At 43.5% G+C, this 12089-nt stretch overlaps 1 protein-coding gene across 1 annotated transcript in view; it reads left to right on the top strand.

Moving 5' to 3' along the window:
* The first annotated feature begins 7391 nt into the window (after positions 1-7391).
* Positions 7392-12089, top strand: part of DENND4A (DENN domain containing 4A) — a 92825-nt gene continuing 88127 nt past the window's right edge. Inside the window, exon 1 of the mRNA XM_087704376.1 lies at positions 7392-7522. The gene's annotated coding sequence lies outside the window, so the exon portion shown is untranslated. The remainder of the gene's footprint in view (positions 7523-12089) is intronic.

Below are 12089 nucleotides of genomic sequence, written 5' to 3'. Positions count from 1 at the left end.
AAGGCTATGGTTTTCCCAGTTGCAATGTATGGCTGTGGAGGTTGGACCATAAGAAAGGCTGAGCACCGAAGAATGGAGGCCTTTGAACTCTGGTGCTGGAGAAGACTTCTGCAAGTCCCTTGGATTGCAAGGCCATCCAACCGGTCAGTCCTAGAGGAGATCAACCCTGGCTGCTCTCTAGAAGGCCAGATCCTGAAGAGGAAACTCAAAGACTTTGGCCACCTAATGAGAAGGAAGGACTCGCTGGAGAAGAGCCTCATACTGGGAACGATGTAGGGCAAAAGAAGAAGGGGACGATAGAGAATGAGGTGGCTGGATGGAGTCACCAAAGCAGTTGGTGTAAGCTTAAATGGACTCTGGGGGGTGGTAGAGGACAGGAAGGCCTGGATGAATGTTGTCCATGGGGTCGCGATGGATCGGACACGACTTCGTAACTAACAACAACAATTCCATGTCTGGTCTTACTAGGGTTTTATAAAGTGGTAGTAATACTTCACGTGATCTTGATTTGGGACGTGGCAGCCCAGCATCATTGCTGTGTTCACAACAATATTTGCCTGTTACGGCTTAATTCCAGGAGGAAAAAGCAAGCTATGTAGATATAAGAAGTCCTCAACTTACAACTATTGATTTAGTGATATTTGAAGTTACAACTGCACCGAAAACAAAAGTGACTTAGGGCCTTTCCTCATACTTATGACCATTGCAGGATCCCCCATGGAAGCTTGGCACCTGGCTCATATTTATGACGGTTGCAATGTCCTGGGACTCACTTAAGACTCAGTCTTGTTTAGCGTCAGAAGTTTTGGGCCCAATTGTGATCATACATTGAGGGACTGGGGATGGTGAGAGTGGTGTGTGTGTGTCTGTGTGTGTTTGTAAATCCCATGGATGTGGCCGTCACCTTGATTTTTTGACCTCCAACAGACCTCCCTGACTGTCTGGATATTTCTATACCGGATCTATTTTTCATATCGTTTATTCAGATTTTCTCTTGTTTTCTTAGAGTGATTGTCTTTCTCCAGGAATTCTTGATTCCCCCCCCCTCTCTCTATAATAACACTGAACTTCTCTAGTTCCACCCTGACCTTATTTGCCTCTCATCCCACTTAAAGTTGCTTTTTCTGGCAAGAGTAAGTTAGTTCCTTTCTACGCGTTCTTCTCAAAAGTTTTCTTCAACTTTGGAGTGTTCTCACCACATTTTTTGCTCTGCTCCTATAGGGATCCTGTGGGCCTTTAGATTTCATCTCGATCTCTAAAGTATCTTATGCAAAGCAATGGTGGATTCCTACCGGTTCGGACTGGTTTGGCCGAGCCAGTGGTGATTTGGTGGCCTGGGTCACTGGAACCGGAAGTGACCCAGGCCTGCCATGTCCCTGAACCAGTTCTCCAGGCGCTGCCCGAGATGCCGCCATCTTGTTTTTCAGTTTTGCACATAAAAACAACAATTTTAATAGCACTGTGCATGCACGTACATCAAGCGCAAGTGCTCGGCGCGCACATGAGCAAACAGGCAATAGTGCCTGCCGGAACCCACCCCAGATCCAAAGTCAGCATTTTCAAATAAGGAGGCCTGAAGGCCAGACAAGGAATAATGGATGGAAACTGACCAAGGAGAGATTCAACCTGGAAATAAGGAGGAACTTTCTGACAGTGAGAACAATCAACCCATGGAACAGAAGTTGCCTTCAGAAGTTGTGGGAGCTTCATCACTGGAGGCTTTCAAGAAAAGACTGGACTGCCATCTGTCAGAAATGGTGTAGGGTCTCCTGCTCGGGTGGGAGGTTGGACTATAAGTATAATCTTTATTGTCATTGTACTTAAATACAACGAAATTGGACTAGATGACCTACAAGGTCCCTTCCAACTTTGTTAATCTGTTGAAGGATAGATGACGAATTTTTCTGTTAAGGTCAGTTCTTACAAACGGGAGGGTATTCTCTCTATTGCAATGAAAATAAACTATGACTTTATTCCGCACCTGATGTAAAAACAATTGGAAAATGGAATACTTGCAAGCTTATTTAACAGAACAGAGAAATACAAACAACAGTTCGTTTAGTGACCATTCAAAGTTACAATGCCACTGAAAAAAGTGACTTATGACCGTTTTCCACAGTTACGACCTTTGCAACATCCCCATAATCATGTGATCAAACTTCAGATACTTGGTAACTGTTTCATATTTATGACGGTTGCTGTGTCCTAGGGTCATGTGATCCCCTGTTGCAACCTCACCCGCAATGGGGAAGCCAGATTCACTTAACAACTCATCCACTGCAGTGATTCACTTAACAACTGAGAAAGGTTGTAAAATGGGACAAGACTCACTTGACAAATGTCTCACTTAACAACATAAATTTTGGGCTCAGTTGTGGTTGTAAATTGAGTACTACCTGTGCATTAGAATTTTAAAAGCTACTTTCTCTAATTGGGGCCTCTGATTGCTGCTAAAAAAACAACAACCCAAAAGGATCTTGCAATTCTAAAAGACACGATCACCATAACATGCTGTTGGATGAGGAGTTTCACTCATTCACGTCTCTAAAATCAGTGCAGGTAAAGGGAAAGGTTTCCCTCCCACATATGTGCTAGTCGTTCCCGACTCTAAGGGGTGATGCTCATTTCCATTTCAAAGCCGAAGAGCCAGCGCTGTCCGAAGACGTCTCCGTGGTCATGTGGCTGGCATGACTAAACCTCAAAGGTGCATGGAATGGTGCTCCCTTCCCACCAAAGGTGGTTCCTATTTTTCTACTTGCATTTTTTTACATGCCTCCAAACTGCTAGGTTGGCAGAAGCTGGGACAAGTCACGGGAGCTGATTCTGTTATGTGGTGCTAGGGATTCGAACCGCCAAACGACCGACATTTCTGATTGACACGCTCAGGGTCTTAGCCACTGAGCCTCCACGTCCCCACAAAATCAGTGGGGCTTCCCACTAAATATTGAATAGCTTTTCAATTTCACTCACTGCCATTTGTGCTGCAAATGACTTCTAATACAGGTAGTATTAGAAGGCTTACAACTGTTCAAAGTTACGAAGACACTGAAAAAAGTGAATTATGACCATTTTTCACAACAATGACCACTGCAGCATCCCCAGGGTCACATCATGTGATCAAAATTCTTACCCTTGCGGTATCCTGGGGTCATGTGACACAACTGTGGCAAGAAAGGTTATTGATGCCAACTCGCTTAAGTTTCTTGCTTATCAACAGAAATTTTGGGTTTAATTGGGGTTGTAAGTTGAGTATCTTTTGTCCCCATCCATAACTAATATCTGCTTTCCTCTTTTATGAATGTCAAGCCAGTGTCATTGCTTTCCCAAACTTGCTTTTGTAGAAACAAAACAAACAAAATATTTTTGTAGAAACAAAGATATTTAAAGCTGCTGTTTTAAGTCTTGCCCCATCATTACTCCTACATTCAAATATACTTTTCTTTGCTTGGTTTAAAGTTAATCAATTCCCATCAAATATAAGCTCTGAGGGATCAATGCTAAATTTCTTGACAAACAGACCTAGAGCTTTTCTTGGCATTATAGTCTGAATTTTAATAGGCAGATCGCAAGCCAAAAGTCTCATTTTGTATAACCTTTAAGCATCCTAAGAGAACGAGAGGAAAGGGCTGAGCCAATTAGCTGTTTGAAATAAGAAATATTACATTTGCTCACTGTTTATGTTAGAAATGTTTGCTTCTTTGTTCTTCTCCACGCAGGATCAATGCCATACCAAACAGTCACGTACACATAGATATAACCCCTGTGCCTAATGCGGTTAAAACTTCAACTTTAAAAAAATGGTTTTATTAACTGAATTCAACTTTAAAAAAAATAAACATTACACAAAATTATTTTTAAAAGGAAACAAAAAACTATAAAGAAAAACAGAGAGAAAATATATTAATCGATGCACATACATCTATGAAAATTCTACATGAATATTTCAATATATGGTGACTGTCTTCCATTATAAATATCCATCACTGTTCTATGCCAAAAAGCCATTTGTGTTGCTAATAACATCAGTCTGCAAACCAGAACTGCTGCAATTAATATTTTGAAGAGAGACAATAATGTTGAGCCTCGTCACGCAGATTTTTAAGTACATTTCAGTAAGCATACTGAGTTCCTTCCTGGAACAAAATAAGCCAAATACAAAACAATAACCATGTACAGCTTTTGACATTTCATCTGGGAGAAAATCTATGCAGAAATCCTTTTTTTTAATAAACATTGCAGCCTTTAGAATAACAGACTACAGAATTGGAAGGGGCCTTGGAGGTCTTCTAGTCCAACCCCATGCTCAAGCAGAAGACCCTCCACCATTTCAGACAAATGGCTGTCCAGTCTCTTTTTAAAAACCTCCAGTGATGGAGCACCCCCAGCTTCTGAAGTCAAGTCCTTCCACTGATTCTCATTGTCAGGAAATTTCTCCTTAGTTTTAAGTTGTTTCTCTCCTTGATTAGTTTCCATCCATTCCTTCTTGTCTTGCCTTCTGGTGCCTCTCTGTGGCAGCCCCTCTTAATCCTTCTTTTCACTAGACATGCCCAATTTCTGCAATTGTTTTAGCCTTCAGCTCCCCAGTCATCTTTGTGGCTCTTCAAACATCATGGACTGAGCCCCATGGAGTCAGGTCCACCTCCTACCATTGACCTGCTCTCTATTTTCCCACTGAATTAATAATCAAAGTTGATTAGATCTATTCTTCACTGATATCAGCTAATCTAATTACATCTTGAGCATCTGAATAATGGGTGGAAGCTGACCAAGGAGAGATTCAACCTGGAAATAAGGAGATATTTTCTGACAGTGAAAACAATAAACCAATTGAAGAGCCTTCCGAAGTTGCGGGAACTTCATCACTGGAAGCTTTCAAGAAGAGACTGGACTGCCATCTGTCAGAAATGGGACCCTGTGGGTCATCTAGTCTAACCTCCCACCCAAGCAGGAGACACTTCAACATTTCTGACAGATGGCAGTCCAGTCTCTTCTTGAAAGCCTCCCCCTGCTTTTGGTGCACGATGACACGGTGGACCCGTTTTTCACCCTCCCCAGGCTCCAGAGGCTTTCTTTCTTAGGTTTGCCATCACGGATCTATACTACGCAATTTCTTTGGAAGTTGGCAATTACCCCCAAACATATGGAGGTCATAGGAGAGAGTAAGGGGGGTGAATGTTTAATCCAACTTCCCCTTTATAAATTCTCCAGGACTTTCCTCCATGCATCTGTTCCTTCCGGGATGAAAGCATGTCATTGTTTTTCCAGCTGGACAGACCTCCCCCCCCTTTATAAATACATATTTCTCCCTTTTGCCCAGAGGCTTCCATGTAATCATTCATTTATATTGACAAAAATCTGCACACTGTTTCAATCTGACAAGACCAGTTATTATATAATATGGATTTTCTCCCCCTAATTGGGAGTGCCTGAAGGAAGAATCCTTGTTTTAACAGATTAACAGAGTTGGAAGGGACCTTATAGGTCATCTAGTTCAACCCCCCCCCCCCGCTCAAGCAGGAGACCCCACATCATTTCTGACTACGGTAATCTCTGTCCAATCTTTTTTTGAAAGTCCCCAGTGATGAAGCTCCCACAACTTCCGAAGACAACTTCTGTTCCATGGGTTGATGGTTCTCACTGTCAGAAAGTTCCTCCTTATTTCCAGGTTGAACCTCTCCTTGATCAGTTTCCATCCATTGTTTCTTGTCTGGCCTTCTGATGCCTTGGAGAATAGCTTGACCCCCTCCGCTCTGTGGCAGCCCCTCAAATATTGGAAGACTGCTATCCTGTCTCCCCTGGTCCTTCTCTTCCCTAGATTACCAATGCCTAGTTCCTGCAACCTTGCAGTATCTGACCCCCTTCTGCACAAGAAGCTCAACGTAATTTAGGAGACTTAAATGTAAAGTTCTCCTCTACTTCTCAGGGACCAAGACTAGGAACCCCACATCTCTCTCTCTCTCACTCCTGTGGAGCCCCCTCCATAATTCAGGGCATTGGAAGGAGTGTCCCTTCTGGACTGCTGCCAGCCACCCCTCATTTTTCAGAGGTGTTCAGTTGTACACAAAGCCATTATTTTGCAGGGGTTTGAATATGATCCCCCCTTATTTCTGGATGCTGAATCTTAGATCTCTCCTTGGATGGTCCCTCCTGCTGTCGCCATTGTATGGGGTGCTCAGTAATATGAGGGTACCCCAATACTTAGGTCTGTTGCATACTATGAACCCCTTTGAGCACTCACTCCTGGCTGTAACCCAGGACCCCCACATTATTTCAGGGGTGCTTCATAAGATGATCTGCTCTGGCCTCCTGCCTGACCCCGACACCCCCCCCTCTTTCTCAAGGAAAGTATGGAAAAACACCTTAGGGGTGTCTATGAACCCCTTAATCAGTTTGAACTGCCTGCCCCCAAGGATTTTCTCATTATTCCAGGTGATTCATACTATGAGGGGTCCTTGGTGCTCTCTGAGCTTGCTGGTTTTCTTGCAGAAGTTTCATTACCCAAACTAGGTAACATCATCAGTGCACTCCAACCCTTTGCAGAACTGATGATGTTATGTGGTTGGCTCATGAAACATCTGCATGAAAGCCACCAAGCCCAGAGAGCACCAAGGACACCATACCCCTTCTCCTTCTCTCTGCATACCCCACCCCATTCCAACACTGTTGATGTTTCCTAGTTGGGTCATGAAACGTCTGCAAGAAAACCAGCAAGCTCAGAAAGCACCAAGGACCCCTCAGTAGTAGTAGTAGTAGTAGTAGTAGTAGTAGTAGTAGTAGTAGTAGTAGTAGTAGTAGTAGTAGTAGTTCTCCTCCTCCTCCTCCTCCTCCTCCTCCTCCTCCTCCTCCTCCTCCTCAACATCTTCCCCTCGCACAAACCCCACTCCCTTCTAGCACTGATGGTGTTCCCTAGTTGGGTCATGAAATGTCTGCAAGAAAACAAGCAACCTCAGAGAGCACCAAGGACCCCTCAGTAGTAGTAGTAGCAGTAGTAGTAGTAGCAGCTGTACTACTTCTTCTTCGTCTTCCTCCTCCTCCCTCCTCCTCCTCCTCTCTCTACTCACAAACCCAACTCCCTCCTCCCACTGATGGTGTTCCCTAGGTGGGTCATGAAACATCTGCCAGAAAACAAGCTCAGGGACCATCGAAGACCCCACATGTCAACCCTGAGCCACAACTCTTCTCCTGTATTAGGGATTAATTCTGTGTCTCTCATTCCTCTGGGGATTCTATAGACCCCCTTCTTCTGAGGGGGGGGAGGGGGCTCTGCTAGGCCCCCCCACCCCTCATAACTGAAGGGCGCGCACCGCCCCTCCCCACCTCCGGCGGGCCGGTTTCCATGGCGCCCGTGGCTCCGCCCACTCCCCCCGCACGCCCCTCCCCTCGGCCAAGATGGCGGTCGGCGCGCTTCTCCCCGGCGGGGCGCGAGGCGCGGCGGTGGCGGCTGCTGGTTCAGCTGGTGGCGGAGCCGCGTGTGACGGGAGGCTGCCGCTGCCGGCACCGTGACCGGCCTCCTCCGCCTCCGGTGAGCGGGACTTGCGGGAAAAGAGGGCAGCCGGCTGCCTGATGGTGGTGGTAGTGGTGGGTCCCCGGGGGAGGGGGCGCTGAAGTCCCCCAAGCCCTCTAGCGGGGAGGGGTCGGCGACCCTCACCATTTTCTGGAGGGGGAGGTTCCTGGGGGGAGGCATCAGAGTTGGGGGTCCGCCGGTCCGCCCGGGATGCAGAGCCTTTTTGGCTTTCGGGATGCTGCTGCTACTCCTATTAATGGACCTAGCAATAAAAAGCTGCTATTATTGTTATTGGCGTTGCTGTTATTGCTATTATTATTATTACTATTATTATTACTATTATTGTTATTACTACTATTATTATTGCTATTGTTATTATTGTTGTTATTATTGCTGTTATTGCAATTGTTATTATTAGCTATTGATGTCACTGGGACTGGGATGGCGATTGTTAGGATGATCCTTGAGGGAAACAGGTTTTCTCAGCTTCCCCCTGCATCCCTGCCATCCTGGAACCTTTGCCCGGGATTGGCACTGCCTCCCCATCTCTCGGGGCAAACAAGGACCTGGAGGTGCCCAATTTAGAGCCGTGGGCACCTCCCGAAGTAGCTCAGCAGGAGAACGTGGAGGATAGGAGTAGATGATGGGGCTGGTTTCATTCATTCGGGTTCCCCAAGGAGGGCAGGAAGGGGGAAGCCCTGGGAGAGAGTGGTGAGGGCACATTGGGAAAAGGGCGGGGGGGGTCCCCTTTTGGGAGATGCCCACAAAAGGAAAGCCGTATGGACCCCCCCCCCCTCCTGATGTGCTGATGAGACATAGAATCAAAGCACTGGAAGAGACCTTGGAGGTCTTCTAGTCCAACCCCTTGCCCAAGGCAAGAGACCTTATTCCATCCCAGACAAACAGCTGTCCAGTCTCTTCTTGAAAACCCTACAAGTACAAGGATACCCTTCTTGGTGGCAGGAGATGTTGTGATCTTCCGATTCCCCCCAATCTCCATCAACAGACTGGGTTCAGGTTGCTTCTTCCAGCTTGTTTTCATCTCAATATACCTATCCTAAATTCTCATTTTGTCAGGCATTTTAAATCAGGCACAGGGTAGTTGTATGAGTCGATGCCCACCCGTCTACCCGTCCACAGAGTTTCCCTCGGGAAGAAACTCAATCTGCATTTTAGACACTTCTCCCTCCTCTCTCTCCCCACATCCAGGAAAGCTGGTTTACCTCTTTTATTTTATGGCCATCAAATCTAAGAGCCCTCTTGCCCCTTTCAAAGTAAAATGTTTTGGGTGAAAATGCCAGCTTTGCTTTTTGCGAAATGCACTATGTGTTCCTGTTTCGTGTAAACATAATAGCTCCGGTATATATCCGGTTCCATTTATGTAGAATTATAATTATAGGATGGCTGCAACTATCCCATTCCTTGTACGTAGAATGATAATTAAATGTTTACTGTGTATATCCTATTTCATTTATATTGAAGGGTGTGAGTCTTCTGTTTGTACAGCAAAGAAGAAGATTCACATGCTTCAGTAAAGGAAGATAAAAACAGTTTAGAATATTGACATTTTGCTGTGTATAAGAAGAAATCCTTAACTTTCTTGGGATGTATAGCATAAATGCTTAAATTACTCTGACTTCAGACCTGAAAATTAGGTAAGCAATTCTTGCTTTGCATTGAAACAGAAATAAATGTGCTTGATTTTTATTATCTGAGACTGAAGCAGAGGTGGAAAAAGATTTTCTTTGATAGTATTTTTAGTACAGGATTATTACTGTTTCTTTAGCGGTGGTATTTTCAGATTGCCTTTTAGGACATTTAAAAAAAAGATTATTTCTTTGTCTTTGAGGTAATTTACCTAGGATTAGTAATCCGACACGTGGAAGTTTGCTATTGGAAAATAGAGCTGGGAGCTTAACTGCTAGAGTTGTTATGATTGTGGGAATAGCACAATGACAGGCTTAGGCATTTGAGAATGGCTGTGTTTATAGCTTTAGTTAATTCCGTTGGTCTTTTATAAGCACGTTCACAGGAGAAACTGAATTCTAATTCTGTAAGATCAACCGGATAGCATGTGGACTTTCAGATCCAAAAAGATTTTCTTCTTCAGAAAATATATTTAAATGTGAGAAATATATGGAAGGGGAAGCTATTTGTTACAAATTGAATTTACATTGGAAGGAAGGATACTATTTGGTGAAGATGGTGAGAATGAGATACACAAGGTAAAGTTCGAGGATAGAAATAATGCTTTCATTGGGGACTGGAAAATTAGGAGGAAGCAGGTTAATAACACTACCTTTTGCAAACACCTTTCAAAATTTTAGTATCAAGTGTTTATGTTGATCTATGATGGTAAATAAAGATTTGAACATCAAGTGTCAGTATTAGAAGGCATGCTAGGAATGGTCAGTATAATAAAAGAATTGTCCAGAGCTCTGGAACAATTTAGGGGTTCCAAAGAGACCCCAGTAGTCACCAGTCTCCCAGGAAATGCAAAACTGATTGATCGCTCCCTCATTTACTCTTCTCTGTGAGTGAGAATGGTATATATACTGTAATTTAATGTGTGTTGAGTAAGGAGGGGATTAAACTATCTAAAATTAGACGCCTCCGTTTTGTTTGGAAGAGTCGTGATGTGATTTCCACCACCACCTCCCCTTCATTTTCTGGTTTCCAATGGAGACAGTAACTTTCCTTTAGATTTGTGTGTGTGTGTGTGTGTGTGTTTGACATTAGAGGAAATATACTAGATAAATAACTTCGAAATTCATGTTAGAAATGGCTAGATGCTTTAGCGTTTGTTATTTGTCCATGATCTGAAACTGTATCAATGTTTTTTTTTTCATCATAAATGGCATTATAAATGGATTTTTGGAGTGTAGGAATAAATTTGGGTTTGGGTTTAGCTTTGTTTTAGGAAGGTTTCATATATATCATCAGTCTCAAAGATCAGGAAGAACCGAGGTAGTGATTATCTACAGCTACAAATCATTTGTTGACATTGATTTTGATCTGCATTCTTGCAGCACCATAAACATGGTGAAAAGTTTCACTGCATAGAGTGAAGAAAGAAATGTTTTGAAGTTTTTGCTCAGTAGGTCTGCAAATTCAGTTGAACCACATAAAACTGATAACTAGGATGGATCGGATAAACATCAGAGCGACTCAACCCAGTTTTCTAGCGGAGATGAAAAATCAAATGCAACCCACCTTTTTAATGAATCCCTAATTTATCAGAACATTCCTCTTGCATCCATTTGAGAGGACTGAAAAGATAGGAAAATGTACATGCATAAATTGGCCCATTTTCCACTTTGCTGCCTTTAATAGTACCCAGAATGTGCCTACTGAGGCCATTATCTGTGCCAACTCTTGATGCTCTCCCTTGTCTACATAATATCGGTTACTTCAAAAACAGAGTGATTAGTATTTTTCCTCTAACAGAGCAGCAGTGTAAACTGTAAAGGGTATGGGATATTTATGGCTTACCCCTTCTTTAATAATCAGAAAAATCAGCAGGCCAGATACTAATAACACTTAACAGCTTGTTAATTATGGTAGTGACTTTTGGAACCCTGCTAATCTCATGTTCTGTTTTTTTTTAATGCACAAATGTGTCTTGGATACAACCCCAGTCAAGATTTATGTTTCATGGATATTCTGGAAATGTTGAGTGGGTGGGAGGTATGGATTTCACTGTTGAATGCAATGTTTGAAGAGATTAGTGAAATGATGCATTGGATAGTTTAAGAAACATTACAGTTCACATCTAGTCCCACCTTTCTGCTATCCAATATTTTCTTATTTTTTCATTTTCTCGGTTATTAAATGCAGAACAGCAAGGACCTAATCCTGGGGGGATTGATTTCAGTAATGGACATGGGCTTTGCTTGTTACGACTGTCCAGTCTCTTCTTAAAATCCTCCAATGTTGGAGTACCCACAACATCTGGAGGCAAGTCGTTCCACTGGTTGATTGTTCTTATTGTTAGGAAATTTGGTTGCTTCTCTGTTCAGTTTCCATCCATTGCTTCTTGTCTTGCCTTCTGGTGCTTTGGGAAATAAGTTGGCCCCCTCTTTTTTGTGGCAGACCCTCAAATTCTGGAACACTGCTATCATGACAGCCCTACTCCTTTTCCCTAGACTAGACATACTGAATTCCTGCAACCGTTCTTAATATATTGTAGCCTCCAATTATCTTTGTCGCTCTTCTCTGCATTCTTTCCAGTGTCTCAAGATCTTTTTTATATTGTGATGACCAAAATTAGATGCAATATTCTAGGTATGGTCTTACCAAGGGATTATAAAGTGCCAGTGTCTAAGTGTCTATGTTGACTCTTACAAATGAAGATTTAGGATCTGGTGGCTCTATCATCTAGGTAAAGTAAAAGTTCCCCTCACACATATGTGATACTCGTTCCCGATTCTGGGGGGCGGTGCCCGTCTCCATTTCAAAGCCGAAGAGCCAGCACTGTCCAAAGACGTCTCCGTGGTCATGTGGCCAGCATGACTCAATGCCGAAGGCACACGGAATGCTGTTACCTTCCCACCAAAGGTGGTTCTTATTTTTCTACTTGCATTTT

Source organism: Thamnophis sirtalis, unplaced genomic scaffold, assembly GCF_051295495.1.
Source record: "Thamnophis sirtalis isolate CommonGarterSnake01/CBP01778 unplaced genomic scaffold, rThaSir2_p1.2 scaffold_2, whole genome shotgun sequence".
NCBI lineage: Eukaryota > Metazoa > Chordata > Lepidosauria > Squamata > Natricidae > Thamnophis > Thamnophis sirtalis.
This window is presented reverse-complemented; position numbering and strand designations above follow the sequence as displayed.